Raw genomic sequence first — 25210 nt, 5'->3', positions numbered from 1 at the left:
GTGCCCGTCGACCTGGGACCGGACCGCAGCGACGCACGGATGCAAGCCAAGACCGTAGGATCCTACGCAGCGCCGTAGGGGACCGCACCGCCACTTCCCAGCAAATTAGGGACACTGTTGCTCCTGGGGAATCGGCGAGGACCATTCACAACCGTCTCCATGAAGCTGGGCTACGGTCCCGCACACCGTTAGGCCGTCTTCCGCTCACGCCCCAACATCGTGCAGCCCGCCTCCAGTGGTGTCGCGACAGGCGTGAATGGAGAAACGAATGGAGAAGTGTCGTCTTCAGCGATGAGAGTCGCTTCTGCCTTGGTGCCAATGATGGTCGTATGCGTGTTTGGCGCCGTGCAGGTGAGCGCCACAATCAGGACTGCATACGACCGAGGCACACAGGGCCAACACCCGGCATCATGGTGTGGGGAGCGATCTCCTACACTGGCCGTACACCTCTGGTGATCGTCGAGGGGACACTGAATAGTGCACGGTACATCCAAACCGTCATCGAACCCATCGTTCTACCATTCCTAGACCGGCAAGGGAACTTGCTGTTCCAACAGGACAATGTACGTCCGCATGTATCCCGTGCCACCCAACGTGCTCTAGAAGGTGTAAGTCAACTACCCTGGCCAGCAAGATCTCCGGTTCTGTCCCCCATTGAGCATGTTTGGGACTGGATGAAGCGTCGTCTCACGCGGTGTGCACGTCCAGCACGAACGCTGGTCCAACTGAGGCGCCAGGTGGAAATGGCATGGCAAGCCGTTCCACAGGACTACATCCAGCATCTCTACGATCGTCTCCATGGGAGAATAGCAGCCTGCATTGCTGCGAAAGGTGGATATACACTGTACTAGTGCCAACATTGTGCATTCTCTGTTGCCTGTGTCTATGTGCCTGTGGTTCTGTCAGTGTGATCATGTGATGTATCTGACCCCAGGAATGTGTTAATAAAGTTTCCCCTTCCTGGGACAATGAATTCACGGTGTTCTTATTTCAATTTCCAGGAGTGTATGTTACCTAGACAAATCTAGTCTCAACATATCATTACTCTACATTGACTCTGTTTTCGTGTTGCGATTTTTTCCGCGAGTGAAGTATGGTCAGCAGTAGCCACACTCCCCGTTCGCAACAAGGTGCGGCCCGGTCTCAATGGAGTTGCCACCGAGACGCAGCCCAGTCGCGGCCCTGTCGCTATCACTCATGCATCTGGTACAGTAGCCTCACCGTACGATGCTCTTTTTGCTATTGCATTAGCTGGAGTTTATTGACTCATGTTCATTTGTGAAGTGTCTTCATACACTTGGACCAGCTTTCCTACGACGACAGCTGCTGCATCACTCCGTAGCGCACCAGTCCTTACTATTAGGTACGAAGTAGTACACAACAGAATCTGAAACCTGTTTCATAGGCCGAAACTTTCAGCCTCCTGATCGTCAGCTACAGTCGCCTCGTCCTTGTACCATTGGATGCAGATCAGAAGATTACGAAGTCGTTCACTAACAAAGAGCGTTTAACACGGTTCCTGACTGCGGAGGAGACACCACAGATAGCACATTGGGGGACCTCATTCTTCTGAACATAGTATCAAACAAGGCGTAAACAACAGGATATCAAGCATTTGTCCTCGAGAGAGGATTGGATAAGAATTGCCAGTCCCCATTGAGGAAGTCGGCGAAGGATGTTGCACCTCTCAGTGGTATCTTACGCTTTGTCGAGGTCAAAAACCACTCGAATGAAATGGTTTCGGGGTAAGAAGGAATCCATCGCAGTCTCCAGCGCCTGAAACCGCACTGGAAACAACAGAAGTGACCTTAGGATTCGAGGAGCCAGTCGAGGCAGCTTTCAGCAATGCACTCTACAAACTTACCCATACTAATGGCAATGACAGCACTCCGATGACTGTTAGAGTCGGTACGATCCTTGCCTGACATCCATAATGGAATTAATTTCGCCTCCTTCCAAGGTGCAGGGCGCTGTCCATAAAACCAGGATTGAAAGAAAATAGACACTTGCCTATGGCTAATGGGCACAGATGCAAGAGCATGGCTAATGAATCTGATAAGGTCCTAGAGCAATGTCTCTGGCCATGGACATAGCTGGAAGATTTTGCCCTCATTAAACGAGAAGTCAGTCATATGGTACGTTTGGATGACGCAGTGGTGGTGAAAAAGGGTTCAGTTAAAACCTAAGTCATCTCCCTTAGGCACGTCCACCAAAACCCTACTTCTCAATAATGCCTTATGGGGAGGTGTGGTGCCCTTGCTTTAAATCCACCTTATTGAGTCCCACACTAGTGCAGTGCAAATGGACTGATTAACAGAAATTCTTTCCTGGAGTTCCCTTCTGTTCTTTTATCATCTCGCTTCTAGTCTAGCACTACTGAAGGCATAAAGATTTTCTGTAGTTGGAGGGAGTCAATTTCCTCAAAGCTGCGTGCCTGATTCTGACTTGAGCAACATTCAAGGACTAAACTGCGGCACAACAACAGGAGAAAGGAAGAAAAACAACAAACACAATGGGCAGAACAGGACAAGAAAACCACAGAGTTTCTAGAAGCAGGGAAAAGAGATTAAAAACAAGAAAACATTAGCATGGCTGGCTGACCATGAGAATAAAAAAGGAGAGGCCAGTCACTCTGCAACACACTAAAACCACCCTAAAAGCCCTAGGAAGGAGGACACAGAGACAAAGGACATGCACAAAAACTCAGATAAAATGATGAAACCAACCCTCACGAAAAAAACTTAAAACTAAAGCTGCTGTTGAGGTGTTGTCGCCCAACACCGAAAGTAGAGTGCTGGGAAAGTTAAAAGTTCGCCGCAGAGCAGCTAAAAGTGGGCAGTCCAGCAAGAGGCGGACGACTGTCATTTGGGAGCCACAGCGACACTGTGGTGGGTCCTCGCGATGAAGGACGTAACCATGTGTGAGCCACATATGGCGAATGCGGAGCCGAGAAAGGACACCTGATTCCCTGCGAGAAGCCTGCAGGTAGGACTTCCACACATTCACAGTCTCCTTAATGACTGTTGTGCATATTGTTATGCCACTCCGTCTTCAAAAGCCGAAAAGCCTTGCGGCTTAAGACAGAACGCAGTTCATTTTCAGAGATGCCCATTGCCAGGAGCGGTTTCCGCGTAGCCTGTTTGGCCAGCCTGTCAGCAAGTTTTTTGCCTGGGATTCCGACGTGTCCTGGGGTTCACACAAACACCACAGAACGACTGGAACGTTCCAGGGCCCTGGATGTTCGCTATCAAAGGCTGGCGAAGGTAGCACTCGTCGATAGCTTGTAAGCTGCTCAAAGAGACAGAATAGAAAAGAAACGACTCGCCAGAACAGGAACAAATGTACTGAAGTGAACAAGATATGGCCACAAGTTCTGCAGTGAGTACACTGCAGCTAGCTGGCAAGGAATATGGTTCAATATGGCCTCCGTGGACATAAGCGAAGACATCAGCCAGCCATCGAGCCGTCGCTGTAAACACCTTCAGAGCCCTGGCACACGTCAAGAATCGAGAGGAAGTGACAAAGAGCGGTGGGGTTAACTGAGTCCTTAGGGCCATGGAAAAGGTCCAGAGGAGGCTTTGGCCGAGTTGTACACCAAGGAGGTGTACGTGAATGGACCTCAAGTAGAGGTGGTGAAGAGAAGGACTCGAGAGAGAAGGGATCACTTGCGAACCGCAATGTTGAGCGCTGACCTGGGCCGCTGAGGCGCAAGATGAACTGGCGCGGTTGTAAAAAGGAGACAGGAATTCAGATGCTCAGGAGAACTACGAATGTGTGCAACATAACTAGGAAGGAGTTGTGTTCGTCGGATCTGCACTGGAGGGCCTCCAGCCTCCACCAGGACAATGGTCACTGGACTCATTCTAAAAGCTCCCGTCCCTAGGTGAACACAACAGTGGCGCACTGGGCCGAGTAAACAGAATGCTGAAGGCGCCGCCAAACCGTAAACCAGACTTCCATAGCAAAAGCGGGATTGAACAAGGGCTTTGTAGAGCTGCAGCAGTGTTTAGCTACCTGTACCCCAGTTGGTGTTTCTCAGGTAGCGGATAGCTTTACGTGCTGCCAGCACTCCCACTTAAGCTGACGAAGGTGAAGTAACCAAGTCAATGGGGCGTCGAAAACCAGTCCTAAGTCGATACGTCTCTACTACAGTTCAGGTTCCGGATGAACAGTACGACTTCGCGGTTGCAAACTGGAAGCTGTGGCCTGGAGCCCATGACTGCGCCTTGTGAATGGCTTCCTGTAGGCGCTACTGAGCAACACCCGTACTGGAAGAGCGATACGAAATGCACAAGTCATCTGCATACAGGAAAGGGGAGACTAACAGTCCTGCATCTGCTCCTAAGCCGTTAATGGACACTAAAAATAGAGATACACTCAGTACAGAACCCTGTGGAACGCCATTCTCCTGAATATGGGGGGGGGGGGAGGGGGAGAACTATGGGAGGCACTAACTTTGACATGGAAAGTACGGAGTGACAAAGGTTTGGATAAAAATCGGGAGCAGGCCCCATAGACCGCACTCATACAATGCAGCAAGAATATGATGTCGCCAAGTAATGTCGTGTGCTTTGTCTGGAAAAGCCTGTTCAGATGGCAGTCTCGAGGGACACAAGATTATAATTGGTGGAGCGACCTGGCGGAACCGCCCTGTCATGGAGCCAGTAGGCCCCGTGACTCCTGAACCAACCCCAACTGTCGACACACCATACATTCCAGCAGCTTATAGAACAATGGTGAGGCTGATGGGCCAATAGCTTTCGATATCAAGCGGATTTTTGCCGGGTTTGAGCACCGGAATGATGGTGCTCTCCCACCAATGCGGAGGGAAGACGCTATCGCACCAGATCCAGTTGAATGTGACAAGCAGATATCGCTTGTAGTCAGATGAGAGATGTTCAGTACTCTGACTGTGGATCCAATTCGGCTCAGAAGCTGTGTCGGGCAACGTGCAAGGGCGCTGAGGAGCTCCCACTCTGTGAAGGTGGCGTTATAGGTTTCACTGTGGAGTGTAGCGAACGAGAGGATTTTCCATCTCCTGTTTGAGGGTGCGAAAGGCTGGGGGTAGGTCTCCGAAGCAGAGGCTCGAGCAAAAGCATCAGCAAAGTGCTCGGCAATCGCCTCTTCGTCGGTAGACAGCACTCCATTCATGTTAACGCAAGGGACACCTGTTGGGGTCTGGTATCCAAAAAGATGTCTGATGTTCGTCCAGACTTGGGAAGGTGACATATGGCACCCAATGGTCGACACTTACCTCTCCCAACACCACTGTTCCCGTCGTTTTATAAGCTGGCAGACACGGGCATGGAGCCACTTATAGGCTGTTAGGTGCTCTAGGGAAGGGTGCCTTATGTCGCTGGAGAGCTCCCCGACGCTCTTTCATTGCCTCAGCGACTTCCGGCGACCACTGAGGTACTGTCTTTCGCCAGACACCATGAAGAAAGAGGGATCGTTGTAGTGACCTGCTCAATCACAACATCGATGGCACTGTGTGGGGGAGAGTCAACGGTGACAGCAGACAGGCTATCCAGTCTGCGTTGTTTAAAGCCCATCTGGGTAGGCATACATGGGCATGACGCCTGGGGAGTGACAGGAAGATGGGGAAGTGGTCAATACCCCACAAGTCGTCATGTGCTCTCCCGAGTATGGATGGGAGAATTCCTGGCTGTAAACTGAAATCAATGGCTGAGTAACTACCATGGACCACACTGAAATGTGTGGCGGCAACAGTATGTAAGAGGAATAGCTCGAGTTGGGACAGAATTTTCGTCATCTCTGCCATGGCAGTAAGCATAGTGCTACCCAGGAGGGGTTAAGGGCGTTAAAATCTTGCAGAAGTGGGAAGGGTTTAGAGAGTTGATCGATCAGTGCAGCCAACATGTTCAGGGGTACCTCACAATCTGAAGGGAGATATACATTAGAGACAGCTATTTCCTGCATCGTCTGTGTTCAAGGTGAGTTTGGAGGGACACAGGCTCACTACATGCAGAGTTCAGGACATAACGCAAACTCCACCTGACACTATTATACTCGCTATAGTTCTTGTAATATCCACTTGTAGCCACGAAGGGCAGGGGTCTGTATTGCTGGGAACCAGGTTTCCAGGAGGGCAATGCAGAAATCAGGTGTAAAGCTCAACAGTTCCCATAGCTCAGTCAGGTGGCGGATAAACCGCCGCAATTCCACTGGAGGATGACGCGATCGCGAGACATGTGAAGATGTGAAACACTCCATGTGGCAGTCTACACCTCAGGGTCACCTGCTGCCACCGACATATTCCCTTAACAGGCTATATCCATTGTGTCTGACGGTCTAGCGAGATCTAGGTCCTCAGCAGACATCAGAATCTTCACCTCATCCTCAGACGCAGAGCTTGTAGGCAGCGATAGTGTGCGTGCCACTACAATTCCCTTGGCATTGGTTGCCTTCTTTCTGGATTTCTCTCGCTGATCCTTGGGTTTCTCTGGCTGGGAAGGATCACTGATCCTGTCTCTGGGACAGACGATCTTAAAGCCCTATGACCAGCTGCCTTAGGGCTCTTCAGCCACTGACAGGTGTTATCTTTTCCACTAGCAGAAAACTGGGATGGGAGTGACTCAAGGGACCCCTCCCCAGCGAGAGGAGCTGAAGAAGCCTTCCGCTTCTCTGGCTCAGAAGTGGGGACTGCTGTCCCCAATGGTTGGGGGTACAGTGCTCCTCAGGTAGGTGGTGCAGGATCGACGGGGGGGGGGGGGGGGGGGAGTGCCTTCCCCCACCCCACCATCAAGGAGGTAGGTGTAGTCTTCCAGCTCAAACCCGACTGGAACTCGTGGAACTGATGGGGCTACAACTGTTCTCGTAGCGGTGGCATAAGATGTGGTCTTAGCCACAGGATTTAGGTGCTAAAATTTCCTCAGCCTCAGTGTAGGTCAGTTGGTTCAGGGTCTTGCATTCCATGATTTCCCTTTTTCGCTGTAAAACCCTGCAGTCTGGTGAGTAAAGGGAATGATGCCCTCCATAGGTGACACAGATGGCAGGTGGGGCACATAGAGTATTGGGATGTGTTGGATGTCCACAATTTTAGCATGTGATTCTAGAAGTTCAGCAGGATGACAATGGCCAAACTTCCAGCACTTAAGGAATCATATTGGAGGGATATATGGCTTGACATCACAGCGGTAGACCATCACCTTAACCTTCTCAGGTAATGTCAGCCTTTAAGGCCAACACGAAGGCACCAGTGGCAAACTGATTATCTCTCGGACCTTGAAGGACGCGCCAGACGAAATGAACTGCTCGTCGCTGTAAGTTGGCGTGCAACTCGTCATCGGACTGCAAAAGAAGGTCCGCGTGGAATATAATACCCTGCATCATATTTAAGCTCTTATGAGGCGTGATGGCAATGGAAACATCCTCCTGCTCGTCAAAATCGAGTAATGCCTGTAACTGGGCAGAGGATGGCGTTTTTATAAAGTCTGACATTTTAGGCAAACCCGCCACCTTCCCAAACTTGTCCTCTAAATGCCCTACAAAAAACTGAGGCTTTATCGAGACAAAGGAGTCCCCATCAGCTCTCATACATATGAGGTACCAGTGCAAATAAGGTTCACTGTCAGCCTTAGCCTGGCGTTCCTACCATGGTGTGGCCAGGGAAGGGAACTATTTAGGATCATTTTTCCTTGCATTGTACTGACACTTTGAACATTTCGAGACTGCTTTCATTTGATCCCCAGCAACTGATGACGTGGTGCACTTCATTGTGCGTCATCTGCACTGATGCCCCCCACTCCGACCAGGGGCGCTCCCCACAGGCGCCATCCAGCCACAGAAAGTTGTGGAACTCCTTTTAGTCGTCCCTTACGACTGGCAGGAATACCTTGGCCCTATTATAACGCCTGGGCCCACATGGCGTGTTCCACCAAGGGACATGGTATCTGAGGCCGTTGCTGGACCGAGGGATCGAATCTGCAGCAACTTTTTGGATCTCTCAGGTGATTTGTCCATCTCCTGAGCTTAATCCGTTTGACTGTGTCTTAACCAATCTGCCATTTGAACCATCCATCTTTGTGGTCTCATGTCGACCACCGTCTGAGTCAGACGAACCTAAACCGGAAAGTGGTCACTGGAATGTGGTCACTGGAGTGTATGTCTGTGACCACTTCCCACTGAACTAAATCTGCAACAGCTGTCAATGGATCTGTAGCTGTAGATGTGCCACCTAGCTGGAGTGCAAAAGGCAAATATTCTCTGAAAGTTCGAGGCGCTCTTTAAATCGATTCAGAAGCAAGTGGTAGCCTAACCCCTCAGCACACTGTGGGCAATGAAGTCACACGAGGAATTATGGGTGGGGGAGTACCCAGAAAATTGAGTATTTGCGTAGAATGGATCATGAGTTTTCCGATATGAAGAATACACTGATTTTAACTAGTGTGAGAACTTCCTCTACAGCTGGTTGTATGACCATCCTAAGGAGGACAGGAGAGTTGTGGCTTCTGCCACTCTATCCTTACCTCTGTCTCCACTATCATCCTTCCTGCATGGGCGGCAGCCCCTCAATGCAATTGCGCCTATTATATTAATATTACTTTCTTGTAAGCAGATGCATAAAGGTGTCTCCTGGGCCAAGAGACTTAATTCTTCCAAATGTGATCGGTATCCACTTAAGTTCCAACGCAAAACTTAAGTCTCTTTGGGAGCCATTGATTATCATTGGTTGTCATTGTCCTCCCTCTGCGTTGGTGATTTACCCGAGTCCTCAGGGGCAACGTTAGACGGTGTCTGCCTCTGCAGTTCCTCTGCATGTATATCGATATTCTCGAACGGCCGAAGGTTTAGCTACCGATTTCGAACGACTTTCTGTTTACGTTTTCCACACTTGTGGGAGGATTTGCTTGTATGGGTACCGAGGAAGGCTCCTGATGCTTTGCAGCAGTATGTGGCTGAGATTCCACGTCCGTCGTCTACGGCTTCCAAATGATGTTCGGGTCAAGAGCAATTTTTCCCCGTAATTAAACTGACAAATCCATGTACTCTTACTTTAATCTATGATATAAGTTTATGTGGGGGTACCACACTTTGAGACTAGTTTCTTAAGGGCCGATGCAAAACAAGTAGCGACATATGAAGTTGCATCTGAAGTTTCTTACCGTCACCATAGGCTACTCATCTCTTAGCTTTCAGTTCAAATTTTTCTTTCCTCGTTATAAATCCATTTCTTGCTATATACTGTGTGATCCACAGATTAGTCTATACACTTCGAAGGAAATTCCAATGATCATCTGATAAGTCAGCTGAGCCTCCACAATTTCCACACATAGCTCTCCAATTACGTGCCATATTGGTATGAATGTATTTTTGTGATTTGAAGTATCGCATTGTGTTGCGAACAGATTATCTAATCTTAATATGGATACTCCTGTAACAATATGTTCAGGTAATTTTGGACCGTTGAAACTTAGAATAAAGGTGGAAGCTTTCTCCAATCTGTCTGACTTCATATACTCTCAGATCTGAACTTCAATGACAAATACATTTTTCCACTCTTCACGTAACTCCTCAGCGTCCATCTTCAAGATACGTAAGCAGGTAAACACATACACTCCTGGAAATGGAAAAAAGAACACATTGACACCAGTGTGTCAGACCCACCATACTTGCTCCGGACACTGTGAGAGGGCTGTACAAGCAATGATCACATGCACGGCACAGCGGACACACCAGGAACCGCGGTGTTGGCCGTCGAATGGCGCTAGCTGCGCAGCATTTGTGCACCGCCGCCGTCAGTGTCAGCCAGTTTGCCGTGGCATACGTAGCTCCATCGCAGTCTTTAACACTGGTAGCATGCCGCGACAGCGTGGACGTGAACCGTATGTGCAGTTGACGGACTTTGAGCGAGGGCGTATAGTGGGCATGCGGGAGGCCGGGTGGACGTACCGCCGAATTGCTCAACACGTGGGGCGTGAGGTCTCCACAGTACATCGATGTTGTCGCCAGTGGTCGGCGGAAGGTGCACGTGCCCGTCGACCTGGGACCGGACCGCAGCGCACGGATGCACGCCAAGACCGTAGGATCCTACGCACTGCCGTAGGGGACCGCACCGCCACTTCCCAGCAAATTAGGGACACTGTTGCTCCTGGGGTATCGGCGAGGACCATTCGCAACTGTCTCCATGAAGCTGGGCTACGGTCCCGCACACCGTTAGGCCGTCTTCCGCTCACGCCCCAACATTGTGCAGCCCGCCTCCAGTGGTGTTGCGGCAGGCGTGAATGGAGGGACGAATGGAGACGTGTCGTCTTCAGCGATGAGAGTCGCTTCTGCCTTGGTGCCAATGATGGCCGTATGCGTGTTTGGCGCCGTGCAGGTGAGCGCCACAATCAGGACTGCATACGACCGAGGCACACAGGGCCAACACCCGGCATCATGGTGTGGGGAGCGATCTCCTACACTGGCCGTACACCTCTGGTAATCGTCGAGGATACACTGAATAGTGCACGGTACATCCAAACCGTCATCGAACCCATCGTTCTACCATTCCTAGACCGGCAAGGGAACTTGCTGTTCCAACAGGACAATGCACGTCCACATGTATCCCGTGCCACTCAACGTGCTCTAGAATGTGTAAGTCAACTACCCTGGCCAGCAAGATCTCCGTATCTGTCCCCCATTGAGCATGTTTGGGACTGGATGAAGCGTCGTCTCACGCGGTGTGCACGTCCAGCACGAACGCTGGTCCAACTGAGGCGCCAGGTGGAAATGGCATGCAAGCCGTTCCACAGGACTACATCCAGCATCTCCACGATCGTCTCCATGGGAGAATAGCAGCCTGCATTGCTGCGAAAGGTGGATATACTCTGTACGAGTGCCGACATTGTGCATGCTCTGTTGCCTGTGTCTATGTGCCTGTGGTTCTGTCAGTGTGATCATGTGATGTATCTGACCCCAGGAATGTTTCAATAAAGTTTCCCCTTCCTGGGACAATGAATTCACGGTATTCTTATTTCAATTTCCAGGAGTGTATTTACAGGAATTAAGGGTGTTATGCAACTCAGCTATAGCACGGTAGTCACCTAGGACCATGCATCCCTGAGTGTTAGATGCTTGGTTTGGCATGGCAGTTTCGGCTAGACGAGTTCCATTACGTAGTCGTTCGACACTATGATTTAGAAATACCCATCAATGCCTTGTGAATGGAACCTTCTCAAAGATTCGCTCTGCTCTTTTCGTTACAATTCAAATGCTCTAACAGATTTATGTCACGGTACGGTAATAAGACAGTACTCGTCAGGCAGACTGACGAACTGAGCTTTTTGCTGGGTGGGTGTACGTACCACATAACGGTACACCAGTCCCTTCGGGAGTAGATGTGAATGTAGGTAGCTCCAAAGGGATCCCACGAGGCATTAGGAAAACAAATGACGACCCAGACAGCATCCTGTGTTCCTCATCGAGTCTTCTAGAACTGTGGCAGGCAGGTGCACAAGAGATTGCCCGCTAGAGACACCTCAACAGCCATCCATATCATCAGCATATAGCACATCTTGAGGTTGAGCTCTGTCTTTTTAGAGGTCTGTACCTTCCCCGCATTCCACGCCGTGAAGCCAACGCTCCTGTTCTCTGAAACAACGTTCCACCTCCACACCGTCCCTGAAGTATACTAAGAGTTTACAATTGGTCTAGCAGCGCCGGCCAGTCTCCACTCAGAAAACGTGGGGTCGTCATACCTGTATTCAACCACTGCTCGAGGAGCTCCCTGGGAAAATACTGTCCTTCATTAAGTTGTTAAGACATTCTTCGTCAATCTAACCAAAAGATACACATTTTATACGCAAACTCACTCATCAGAATCTACAGGATACATCCCATTGATGTATACTCATGATATTTGGCTAGAAGCAAGTGTCTACGCTACAATCAAAGGAAAAACTTAAAAAATAGTTTTATTACATTAAGTGAAAAATCTGAAGAGAAAATCTTTATGGAACGGAAATCCGTATATGTGATGTATATGTACACACATGCAAGCTATAATTTCAGAAAAATGTGGATGATTTATTCAAGGGAAAGAGATCACGAATTTAGGAAGTCAATAACGCGCTTGTCTACCTCTGATCTTTATGAGAGCATTGACTGACAGTTTTACAGTTGTTTGATGTCGTCCTGAGGGATACTGTGCCTAATTCTGTCCAAATGGCGCGTTAGCTCGTCGAAATCTCGAGCTGGTTGTAGGGCCCTGCCCCTGCCCACAATGCTCCAAACATTCTCAATTGGAAAAAGATCTGGCAATCTTGCTGATCAAGTTAGGGTTTGGCAAGCACGAAGACAATCATTAGAAGCTCTCCGTGTGCGGGCGGGCATTATCTTGCTGAAATTTAAGCCCATGGTGAGTTGCCGATGGAGTGCAACTAAACAGGGCACAGAATACAGTTGACATACCGCTGTACTGTAAGGGTGCTGCGGAAGACTAACAAACGGATCCTGCTACGAAAAGAAACAGCACCTCAGACCATCTCTTCAGGCTGCATGGCCGTATGGTGGCAGGCTGATATCCAATCGTTGTCCAGGGCCTCTCCAGACACGTCTCCGGCCTGGACTCTCATTGACTGCAGTAGAATTATCTTCAGTGATGAGTCCCACTTCGAACTGAGCCGCGATGACCAGCAGAGTCGTGTCTGGAGACGCTCCGGACAGCGGTCTAACGCACCAATTAGAATTTTGCACGATACTCCTCAGGACGACACCCAACTACCCTATCAGTCAGTGCCACGCCGAGTAACTGCTTGCGTAAGGCCCAGATGTACACCAAGGCATTACTGAATCTGTGAGGCTTTCGTGCCTAAATAATCCAAATCTTCTGAAATTAGTTATTTTTTGCTTTTACATACACATCACATATACAGATTTCCGCCCAGTTTGGATAATTCCTTCGTGGTGCGTCTTTTTTTTTTTTTTAGAGTGTGTATCAAACGAAAAAAATACCATTTATATCCGACTACTCTGTCTGTCCTTAAGACCTCTTTTCATCAGGAGAAAGTAGACATATCTTGCCTGGTTCCATATCGTTAACAGGCAAAAACCGTAGTGAGTCACGATTCCTGGGATGGATTAACTGGCTACACACATATTTAAGTTTGTACGGAACCCCCAGAGTGCGTGTGGTCTTCGCCTTTACCCGGATTTTCTTCCAACCATTTTCGACAAATTTTCCCTTACGTAGTTAATCGCCGACTCTGATAAAGAAGTTACTCCTCTTGCCCCATTAATGACGATGGCTTGACATTCTTCAAACTACTTAAACCACTGATAGCTTGCACACCATCCTTATTCTGCCCCAATGTCAGTATTTCCTTGGATAATCTCTTGCCCAGAGCATCCCAGGTGCTAGATCTACCTGTATATTTCTGCAGACCTTAGCTACGCCACGTGCAGTTTTCAGCTTTGCGTTGGTTTTTCTTGTTAAACGTTAGCTGATTTTCGAAGTAATATGTTCCAAAGGCCAAGAGACTTTGATCTCTGTGTCGAGTGATCGCATTGCAACAGCTTCAAGTTGAATAAAATATTTTCAAGCCACGTCAATTAGAATAAAATACTCGAGCTTCATATGTCATTTCCTGAATAACATGTGACATTCCATTTTAGCAAATTAGCAATTTTATGATCGACTAACAGGAACCGTATAGGTGTTCAATTCCAATTACTGAGAGTTGGTCTGAACTCGGCACTTGAACACTTCTACTACCTTTCATTAATCCACGCTGTATCACACTTCCGTTTAGCTAATGCGTTTAATTTTCACGCTTTCTCTTCACACTTGCAGGATCAAGTTAGAGGTGCCACTAGTTTGAATCTTACCGTATCTTCGTTAAGGGTTTAAAATGGAGTCTATTTCTTAAAAATCCCTGTCAAACTTTAGCTAACAGCTCATTCTTTCAATCTGAAGGACGTTCCTCTCTTTCGCGAAATGTAAGTTGGCAAAAACATCTTGACTAGGTGACAAGTGCCTGTGTCGTTTTTATATTATTGCTAAAGATAACGAAACATACAAGGCGACTACTGCTTTAAAAACCGTGTAAACAAAATATCAAGTTGACAGCTTTTGTTACTGCTCAGTACCTACCAATACAACAAAATCAGGAGTTCAGTGTTACCTATGTGAAACGTAAATTTCGCGCACTGCCGTACAACAATACGGTTTGCGTAATTGGTATGAGCACCGGCGCGTGCCTTCAGCATTGCTGACGACACACTACATTCTACTTTAGCACGAAACACTGCTGGAGACTGACAGCCTGTTTCGACGTACGCTACTATTACAACACTTACTCTGAACGCCACATGGTATGCCCTTCGTCTTATCTGCACTGTCGTGACGCTGACAACCGAGTAGAAAATTTAAACCAATAAATAACTTAAGTGCGTGAATTTAGTCTCACATCTCGACAGTTTGGCTTCCCATTTGCGAATAATACCTGTATTGTTTGCTTAACACTGGATTCTTGATGAAACATTGTAATTACAAGAGGACATCTTCCAAAAACGATGAAGGTGTTAATATTTACAGTACTACCGTGTTGGATAATTTATGGTTGGTTTGTTATGACACGGTAACCTGTAATTTGTGTGTAGTAAAAAACACCCCATACCCGTCATGGGTGCGTGGGAAACAAAATGTGTCATTGCTATTCCATTTATTTACTGTAAACGGTAAATTCTCCATGTATTTAGGCAAAACAAGTTCCTGCGTCGTAACAAATTTGTTACGTTGCGCATGATGAACTCTAAAAACATTCAAAATTGGCTTGAAACTAACTCTTGGACATGGGAAATAGAAAACCCGCCCACCCCCTACACACACACACACAGAGAGAGAGAGAGAGAGAGAGAGAGAGAGAGGGAGAGACACTATGCAGGGATATCCGGGATATGCATATTAATATGTATATTCCATTGTACTTTGTCAAATGTACAGGTTCAGAGAAACCCAATGCAAATCTATCTACACTCTTGTTACTGGAACTTTAGGCTACAATTAAGTAATTAATTGCATAAAATGTGTATCAAATCTAAAGTAATATTAAAATATTCGGAGTATATGATTGTCGTGGGAAGACTACAGAAAGTGAAAACAGTAGGATCTTTCCTTGTCCGCTTCATAGAACATTTCGGTTCTCATTTTAGAAAAGACTAACATCTTTATGTTTTCATTATGTTCCTAAATGTCATTTTAAATGCTAATAGCTTGAAATTTTTACTGATTTAAATAGTTTTTCAGTTAATGGACAGAGCGATTCACATAAGGCATTTAATTTACTTTCTAATGCGATACTATCTCTTTTTTGTCTTCTTTTAGTTTTATGCCGGCTTATAGTATGGTTTAACAAGTTTATTCGGGCTGTTTATTTTGTGCACTCGGGACCGCCAGCCACTAGTTTGCTGAACGTCTTCTACCTGTTTCTAGCGTGTGAACAGGTCTAACTTAACAGCAGTAGTAGAGTTGTTTTCACTTGAAGTTTTTTTTGTTATTGTTTTAGGGCGTAAAACTGCTACGATCATCAGCGCCCGGTTTGTGACTTAGGAAAAGGTAAAAAAACGAAACTGGAAACCAGCAGCAATGAGAACGAAACTCAAAAAATTGGAGAAACTAAAAACAGAAGCAAAGCTTAAAAAACCACTATAGAAGGTGGTTGGTTGTCCCCAAAAAGAGCTTCAAGTGACTGACGTCATCTCACTGGCACTAATAAACTAGAGAACGTGATCGGCTGAGCGCGTGTCATCTGCTAAAATGGCGACAGCTGGAGACGGGCGCGTAACGGAGTAAAATAGGGGCACTCAAGTAAAAGGTGTCTTACCGTCCACAGCTGAGAGCAGTGGGGACAGAGTGGGGGAGGATCGCCACTTAAAAGATGCGTTGGGTAAAAAGACAGTGCCCTATCCGGAGTCTAGTTAAAATTCCTCCTCCCGACGACGCGTTCGGGAGGAAGAGGTCCAAGCACAGGGAAGGGCTTTCACGTGCCGCAATTTATTATTGGGAAGTGTCGAACAAAAGAGTAACACGACGACATAAAACACTCCATAGATCGGCGAATGGAATCGTGCGAATAGCTGGCTGAAGAAGAGAGACTGCAGCCTTGGCCGCTATATCGGCCGCCTCATTTCCACAGATACCAACGTGTCCTGGGATCCAGAGGAACGCCACATAGACGCCCCCAAGTGGAGCAAGTGGAGGCAGTCCTGAATCCGGTGGACCAGAGGGTGGACGGGGTACAGAGCTTGAAGACTGAGGAGAGAGCTGAGAGAATCTGAACAGATAACATACTGTATCGGCTGATGGCGACGGATGTATTGGACAGCCTGGAGAACAGCGTAAAGCTCCGCAGTATGAACCACACACTGGTCGGGAAGCCGAAATCGATGTGGGGTGTCGCCAACAATATAGGCACTCTCTACACCTAACGATGTTTTTGAGCCATCAGTGTAAATAAATGTGGCTTCCTTCATTTGTGCACATAGAGCAGCAAATTCCCGACGATAAACAAGTGAAGGGGTACCATCCTTGGGAAATTGACAAAGGTCACGGAGCAGGCAGGTCCGGGGACGGAGCCAAGGCCGTGCTGTACCCCAAGTTGTCAAGGTTTTAGGAAAGCGGAAGAAAAAGAATGGAGCAGTTGACGGAAGCGGACTCCCGGTGGTAGTAGGAAGGGCGGCCTGCATACCCTAAATCCAAGGAGGCATCGAAAATAATGTCATGGACCGGATTAGCAGGCATGGAAGACAGACGGCTAGCATATCAACTCAGAAGGACAGCTCGCCGATTGGACAGCGGATGTTCAGCAGTCTCCGCATAGATGCTTTCCACAGGGCTGGTGTAAAAAGCTCCAGAGACTAAACGTAATCCACGGTAGTGGATAGAGTCGAGACGCCGAAGAATAGACGGCCGAGCAGAGGTGTAAACTATGCTTCCATAGTCCAATTTCGAGCGCACTAAGGCGCGATAGAGGTGCTCCCCCGGAGGTACCATTCAGGACACGGAGGGTGTTGAGGGATCGCAGACAGCGAGCCGAAAGGTAGGAAACGTGGGAGGACCAGCACAGTTTTCTGTCAAACAGAAGACACAAGAATTTAGCGACGTCCGAAAACTGAAGGGTGACAGGTCCTAGATGTAAGGAACGTCGAAGAAACCCCGTACGACACCAAAAATTGACAGAAACGGTCTTACTGGGAGAAAAGCGGAAGCCTGTTTCGACGCTCCAAGAATGGAGGCGATCGAGACATCCTTGAAGACGTCTGGTCCGTTGAGAGCTGTGGTTGATCCCAAAATCGTCAACAAAGAGGGAGACCGAGACATCAGGAAGGAGACAGTCCATAATTGGATTTATGGCAATGGCAAACAGTACAACACTCAGCACAGAGCCCCTGTGTACCCCGTTTTCTGGGAGAAAGTACGGGAGAGAGTAGTGTTCACCCGCACTCGAAATGTGCACTCTGCCATAAATTCGCGAAGAAAAAGGGGCAGCCGACCTCGAAAGCCCCAAGAGAACAGTGTGCGGAGGATGCCTGTCCTCCAACAGGTATCGTATGCTCTCTCCAGATCAAAAAATATTGCTACTGTTTGGCGTTTCTGGAGAAAATTGTTCGTGATATAAGTGAAGAGAGCAACAAAATGGTCAACTGCAGAACGATGCTTTCGGAAACCGCATTGGGCAGGTGTTAAAAGACTGCTGAACTTCAGCCACCAAGCTAAACGGCTATTCACCAAACGCTCCAAAACCTTACATACACTACTCGTGAGAGAAATGGGGCGATAGCTAGAGGGGAGATGTTTGTCCTTTCCAGGTTTCGGAACAGGAACGACGATAGCTTCCCGCCATCGTCTAGGAAAAGTACTGTCGGTCCAAATTCGATTATAAAGGCGAAGCAGGTAATGCAGACTAGGGTATGATAGATGCAGCACCATTTGGATGTGGATACCATCCGGTCCTGGGGCGGAGGAGCGAGAAGCAGAGAGTGCATGTTGGAGTTCCCGCATGGAGAAAACAGTATTGTAGCTTTCGCGATTTTGAGAGGAGAAAGGAAAAGGTTGCACTTCCGCTGCACATTTTTCGGGAGAAACGCAGGCGGGTAATTTGAAGAGCTCGAAATCTCAGCAAAGTGTTGAGTTAGAAATTGCGACGGGGTCCACTAATGTATCATGCGCGACAGTGAGTCCAGAGATCGGGGAGAAACTAGGCGTGGCAGATAACCGTCGAATCCGACTCCAAACTTCCGAGGAGGGAGTGAAGTTGTTAAATGAGCTAGTAAAGAAGTGCCAGCTTGCCTTCTTGCTATTGCGGATGACGCGACGGCATCGCGCACAGAACTGCTTACAGCGGATACAGTTGGCCAAAATAGGATGGTGCCGGAAAACGCGAAGAGCACGTCGCCGCTCACGTATTGCGTCACAGCATGCCTCTTTCCACGAAGGAACTGGGGGGCGGGGGGGGGGGGGGGGCGCCGGGTAATTCGGAGGTGCGAGGTATTGAACGTTCCGCGGCTGTAAGAATAACGTCTGTAATATGAGTGACCTCATCGTCGACTCTAGGAAAGAGACGGTCATCGAATGTCGCTAGAGACGAAAAAAATGTCCAATCGGCTTGGGCAAACTTCCAGCGTCGCAGGCGCATATATGGCAGTTGTGGATGCAATCTAAGGACACATGGAAAGTGGTCACTCGAGAGTGTATCACCAAGAGCGAACCATTCGAAGTGCCGAGCTAGCGGGACAGTACCGACCGAAAGGTCCAAATGAGAGAAATTTGTAGTGAAGGCAGACAAAAATTTAGTGTCCCCAGTGTTGAGGAAAAAAGACCCGCTTGGTAAAAAACGTCTATCAATAGTGAGCCTCGCGAACAAGGATGTTGGGATCCCCAAAGCGGGTGGTGGGCATTGAAGTCCCCAACCAGCAAATAAGGGGGTGGAAGCTGATCAAGAAGATGAAGGAGATCAGCTCGTGCCATTGGTGTGGACGATGGAATGCATACAGTACAAAGAGAGAAGGTGTATCCAGAAAGGGAAAGACGGACAGCGGCTGCTTGGAAGGAAGTGTTTAAGGGGATTGGGTGTCAATGAAGAGTATTATGGAGAAGAATAGTGAGTCCTCCATGTGCTGGAGTGCCTTAAACAGAGGGGAGATCAAATTGGACTGACTGAAAATGAGTGAGAACAAATCGGTCGTGGGGACGCAGCTTTGTTTCCTGAAGACAGAAAATGACCAGCGAGTAGGATCGTAAGAGGATTGACAATTCATCCCAATTGGCACGAATGCCGCGGATATTCCAATGGATAACGGACATAGGGTGGACAGAAAATGGAAGAATGTGACCAAAGTTGCCCTCAACTCAACGAATGCTCAGAGCTTGCGACCGACAGCATGGAATGGCATTCAGCCTAAAGCAGAAGATCCTGATCCATAGGTTGTTCAGGAGCTGCTCCTGTCACCATCGATCGGCCGGTTTATCGACCGCCAGCAGTGCGCCTCGGCGACACAGAAGACGGCAAACGGCGGTTACCGCCAGGTGGTGCTGTAGACGAGACACGCCGGGGCGGAGAAAGAGAGGAACTGGGTTTCTTATTAGCGTTCTTGGAAACACGATGTTTAGATGAAGGAGGAACCGATGGTTGTGAAGTTGGGGCACGTAAGAAATCTTCACGAGTACGCTCTTTTTTGGAAGTCTTGGGTCTGACTTTTGCGCTCGAGATTTAACAGGACCCGATGAAGGGTGAGCCATAGAGTGAGCAGGCGAAAGTGAGGTGGTTGAACGGGCGATCTCTGCACTGGTCGATCTGACGACTGTGGCACTAAAGGTGAGATCACAAGTCTGCGTGGCCACCTTCTTTGTTGGCCAAGGACAGGCAAGGACAGTGCTGTATTTTCCTGTGTGTGGCACAGTGGCCTTTGGACTGGCGAATAATTTTCGAGCAGCAAAGTTCGACATCTTTTTCTTCTCTCTGATTTCCTGAATGAGCTTTTCGTCTTTAAAAATGGGGCAATCTCTACAGGAAGCAGCGTGGTCACCCATACAGTTGACGCAACGAGGGGATGGAGGTGGACAAGCACCCTCATGGGCATCCTTGCCACACATTCACATTTGGTCGGATTGGAACAGGACTGGCTGGTGTGATTGAACCACTGACACTGATAGCAATGCGTAGGGTTTGTGATGTAAGGGCGAACAGAAATTATCTCATAGCCCGCTTTTATGTTTGATGGGAGTTGAACTCTGTCAAATGTCAAGAAGACAGTATGGTTTGGAACGATGTTCTTGTCAACCCTTTTCACGACTATGAACAGCAGTTACGCTCTGGTCAGACAGGCCATTTTGAATTTCCTCGTCTGACAATCCGTCTAGGGAGCGTGTATAAAAGACCCCACGTGATGAATTTATAGTGCGGTGCGCTTCTACCCGGACAGGGAAGTTGTGTAGCAGTGAAGTACACAGCAATTTTTGTGCCTGGAGGGCACTGACTGTTTCTAACAACAAGGCGCCATTTCGTAATCTGTAACAAGACTTTACAGGACCTGCAATTGCGTCTACACCTTTCTCAATAATGAAAGGGCTGACTGTGGAGAAGTCGTGACCTTCGTTAGACCGAGAAACAACAAGGAACTGTGGCAACGATGGAAAGACTGTCTGTGGCTGAGACTCAGTGAATTTTTGCTTGTGACCAGACATAGTAGAAGATGAGGAAACCATTGACAAAGTATCCCCCATGATTACTGGCGTCTCCGTTGGCTCGCTCCTTTCTTTTGGGGGGCCCTCTCTGAGGGCATTCCCACCTTAGGTGACTGTTCACACCTCAGGTCACACCTCCCGAGAAACAGATGGAGGGACCAATCGGCACTTTCGGAAGGTATCAGCTTGGGTAATCATCCCTCCCTGGGCTTGGCCGTTACCCGCGTGTATGTACGTGTCCTACCTGTCTACCCGAGTTGCGGAATTACGCGTTACCTTGTCACCGGCTACGCATGGAAATGCGTGGGTCAGCGTTTAGACACGCACAGGGAGGAAAAAAGAGAAAGGGAAAAACATAGAAAGGGAAATGAAAGAAGGGAGGTCTCAAACGACGCAGCGGAGAAAAGGTGATAGAGAAGAGGTAACGTAAATAGAAGGATAAAGGAAGGACGAAGACTTGCAAGCAGAGAAAGCAAAGACTGTGTCACATTTTCGAGCGTCCGTGTCCAGATGTAGCCACAAAACATACTCCCAGAGGGGGAGAAAGGGAAGTAAAGAGGCGGAGGTGAGGGGGGGGGCGAAGATGGGGGATGGGGAAGGATGCGGAAAGGGAAGGTATGCAGCCCTGAAAGGAAGGACGGCCACATTAGCGCGGTGTCCCGTGCTGGCTATGCAATTATCCACAAAAGAGTTGTGGACCCCCTGGGGGGGGGGGGGGGCTTGCTGGAGTTGTTTTTCAGTCACTACTCTGATATTTTTAATTAAATTTGCGACTTGAGAGTTGAATGCGGTGAGTATCAGTGGTAGATGCTCCTTCACTATCACTTCATGGAATTTTATCTTATTTCTATGGTTGTTTGTGTCCCACCTGTAACCACGTAACGGCGAACGCGAGAGTTAGGGCATTTGAATGGGAATGCACACCGAAATGAGCCAGGCCGATAGTGAAGTTCGCGGGCGGCCACCGAAATCAAGCTTTCCGATAGTTTGGAGACTCACCACACGCAACTACGTAGGGAACAAAACTATCACATCAAACAAGCAGCTTATTTGCCAGGAATGTCTGTCTTGCCATATTGTTTGTAGTGTACAATCACATTTACAACAAATATGGTTTTAACATCAATAGCAATAGTTAGAACACAAAGGTTTCCATTTACATCGTAAATGAAATTTAGAATCAAAATGTGTCGCTTCTTACTGGCAAAACCATGCACACTTTATATTTGTCAATTAAAGTGCCTCCTTCCACGAATTAAAAACTCACTACCTTTAATGCGACATCTTCCGGAAGACAAAAACCGAATATCGGATAGCGTTTTTGATGTCTTGTTTAAGTGTTAAGGTCTGAAGCTGACTTGTAAGCCCGGTTAGATATGGAGCCCGGAAAACAGCTCTTACACTTTATGTTTTAGTCAACGCAATCACTATTTTTCTTTAATCAGATATGATGTGAACAGTTTAAATCAAATATTTTACTTATCCTTCACTGTACAAAAAGCCACTCCGTCCATATTAGCCGCAAATTTTTAGAAACAAGACGAAACTTGATAGCCCAGATAAGTTTCAAAACCGGCTACGTTTACATGGAAGCGAAAGTCGAGTGCGGAATTCGAAAACCGGCTACCAGAAGCGAATTTTCAAAATCGATTTTGAAGTGTTTACATGACTACCTAGAAGCGGTATTGGGAAATCTGTTTACCAAACCCGCTCTGGAGTTCCATGTAAAGGGTGGTAGTGGTGGTGGTAGTAATAGTAAAAGTAATAGTAATAGTAGTAGTAGTAGTAGTAGTAGTAGTAGTAGTATAGTAATAGTAAAAGTAATAGTAATAGTAGTAGTAGTAGTAGTAGTAGTAGTAATAGTAGTAGGTGTATGGTTTGAATGAACCATATATCTTGACACAGAATCCGAATAAATAAATATGGGGTTTCCCATTTGAAAACCAAGAACTTGACCCCATCCATATAGGAGGGTTGGTTAGGAGGTGACCAGTTATAGTACAGACAGATGCCCCCTTTATTGATATTACCTCTTCACCTAGCACTTTTTTCGTATGATGCGTCGTTTTCGAGGTATCGAATTGTCTCAAGTCTGAACAAACGCCCTCTATAATGAAACAAAATTTGCTTGACTGTCACTGCTTCCTTAAGGAAGCCTAAATTTTCTGTTACTCGCAAGACTAACAAACGCCCTCGTGGACTTCTGAGTCCTGGAGATAAGAAACCCAACAGCGGGCACAGTTTTCACATTTGTTTGATCGCTGTTTACAGAATCAGTGTTTCACTCTCCATTGGGATGCGCGTTCTCTGCCTCTTTCAGCTTCAAGAAGTTAGTTTGTGCATTGTGTCGGATCGGGGGATTATAGATAGCCACAAATATAACGTCACGCTTGACAAACACACATGATCAGTCGTTTTGTGTAGGCATGCACACATTCGCTCTCTTCCGCACAGTCCAAGAACGATTTTACAAATATTTCTTTAGTTTATGTGGCGCTCGCGAGAAGACCGTCTGCTAGTTTGGACGGCTTTGCGTTTCTTGATGCGGAAAGGAAAGAAAAAGCCAAGAAGGGAAAACTATATGTTGAATCAAGGCTGATTAATGAATCGAAAAACTACCATTTACGTACTATGAGCTGGAGATATAGCCACATTATTGGTATAATTATTTCAGAATTAATAGAGAAGCATTTGGACCACCTATTACTGGCAACAACTGGGATTAAAAATTGAGACGTAATAATGAGAGAAACTAATGCTATAAAAAATATTGAAAATTATAGCGATTTTTCGCACTGAAGTGGTTATGAAGGTTCAAATACGCATCTATATCCAACTACAGTACGCCAGTGTTTACTTGGGCACTTCATCTCTTCCTTCGATTTTTCCCCTTCCTGTAGTTGGTACTGCGAGAATTTACTGTTTCCATAATGGAAAGTTTATGACAGTCAGTTGCTTCCCATTCAGTTAAAAACATGTGTACAGCATCCCACTTTGCCTTCTTTTGACAGGCTTTCGACTCAGTGTTGTTGAAACGAGACTTTATTTCGTTTATTTGAATAAGCTCCACCAGCTGTTTGCTATTTATTTGCCTCGTTTTACTTGAAATAAGGCCGCTATGGTTACTCCACAACTGAGGTTTGCTTGTTCAAGCTAGGGATGGGAAGAACTGGCAGGTTAAACCGATACTGGTATTTCAGTTCTGAATAACTTTTTCGTATTTCTTTGGTGTAGGTGTATAACAGGTTATTTTCATTTTAACTAATCACCGGGTAAAATGCGGTATTCCAATTTACCATAGCAGCGGCGCTAAAATTTTGTTCTGAAATAAAACTTTTTCCAAAGAAAACGACATATTTTTCTCGTAATATTTCTATTGCTTTGAAATATTTGAGTATTATAGATTTGTAAAAAACAATCAGCACAGTTTTAATAACAACGCCTTCGGTTACAAACCAGCAACAAACACGAAATAACAATCGGTGTGTTGCAGAGATGATAATGCACCTGTTGCCGTGTAGCGTAGCTTATTAGACAGCATGCATGGACTAGCAGTGTGCAAGACGTGTCCCCACCTGAACTATAAGATAATTTCTTCTCGCTGTCGTCCTCTGGCATCAGTCGTATTTCAGAATGATACCATCCGCGGTTAGGAACTATTTTACGATGTACGTTATCAGTGAAGCACAATGCTCCCTTTGCTTTTAAAAAAGTGAAGACTGGGGAGGGCACAACAAACTAGCGACATCATGTAAGGCAATTTTTGCTGGAGGCCCGAGACCGATTTCTGCTGCAGCCTCAACGATCTATCGTGATCTGCTACTCAGCTTTACTAGAATTTTTCGATCTTTGTTCGAAGCCTGTGTTTATTACTGAAAGTAACAGCAACAAAAAATCAAAAATACTCACACCATTTAAACGCTATCATTTACCTGGAACCCAGACAATGTGGTGTAAGACGGGCACATGCATTCTTTCAAGGGACACATGCGATAGTGTTTATGTCAAAAATTCGATTAACAATGTGACAATTGTTAGTCACAAAGCAGTAACAACTCTTAACACTTTACTTAATAATTAACAATACAAGTTCCTCTTACACTGGCAGCCAACAGACACCAGGTGTAGCGCATCTCTCAATACCGCACTTACCTTGGCCACTGCTGCCGATGGAGTGCGACTCGTGGCCGTGGCCGTTGCAAAACAAGTACTGATTTGCGTACAGCAGCGCACGGCCCATGTGGCGTTGATGACATCACGCGTGATTCCTGGCGCCACCCCACACTAAACGCTGATCGGCGGCAGGTTCGACTGTTGACTAAACCAATTGTTTTAAAACTGGTCTCACGATGTAGAGTAGAAATATCTATCGAAGGAGCGTAATGCACTGAATAGGTCTTCAACATCTAACCGCATTCGTTATGTTCTTCAGCATAATGCTTATTGTTTCGCCTTTTTTGCTAAGATCGAAACTTAACTATCATACTTATTTCCTACGTGTATATATTTATTCACTACGAACAGCAG

The 25210-nt window shown here is 47.1% G+C and overlaps 1 protein-coding gene across 1 annotated transcript in view; it reads right to left on the bottom strand.

Moving 5' to 3' along the window:
- The window catches only part of LOC126266940 (UDP-glycosyltransferase UGT5-like), a 91263-nt gene extending 66374 nt beyond the window's left edge, over positions 1-24889 (bottom strand). The window contains exon 1 of the mRNA XM_049971634.1: positions 24836-24889. The gene's annotated coding sequence lies outside the window, so the exon portion shown is untranslated. The remainder of the gene's footprint in view (positions 1-24835) is intronic.
- Positions 24890-25210: the final 321 nt, after the last annotated feature.

The sequence above is a fragment of the Schistocerca gregaria genome, chromosome 4 (genome assembly GCF_023897955.1).
Source record: "Schistocerca gregaria isolate iqSchGreg1 chromosome 4, iqSchGreg1.2, whole genome shotgun sequence".
In the NCBI taxonomy this organism is placed as follows: Eukaryota; Metazoa; Arthropoda; class Insecta; order Orthoptera; family Acrididae; genus Schistocerca; species Schistocerca gregaria.
This window is presented reverse-complemented; position numbering and strand designations above follow the sequence as displayed.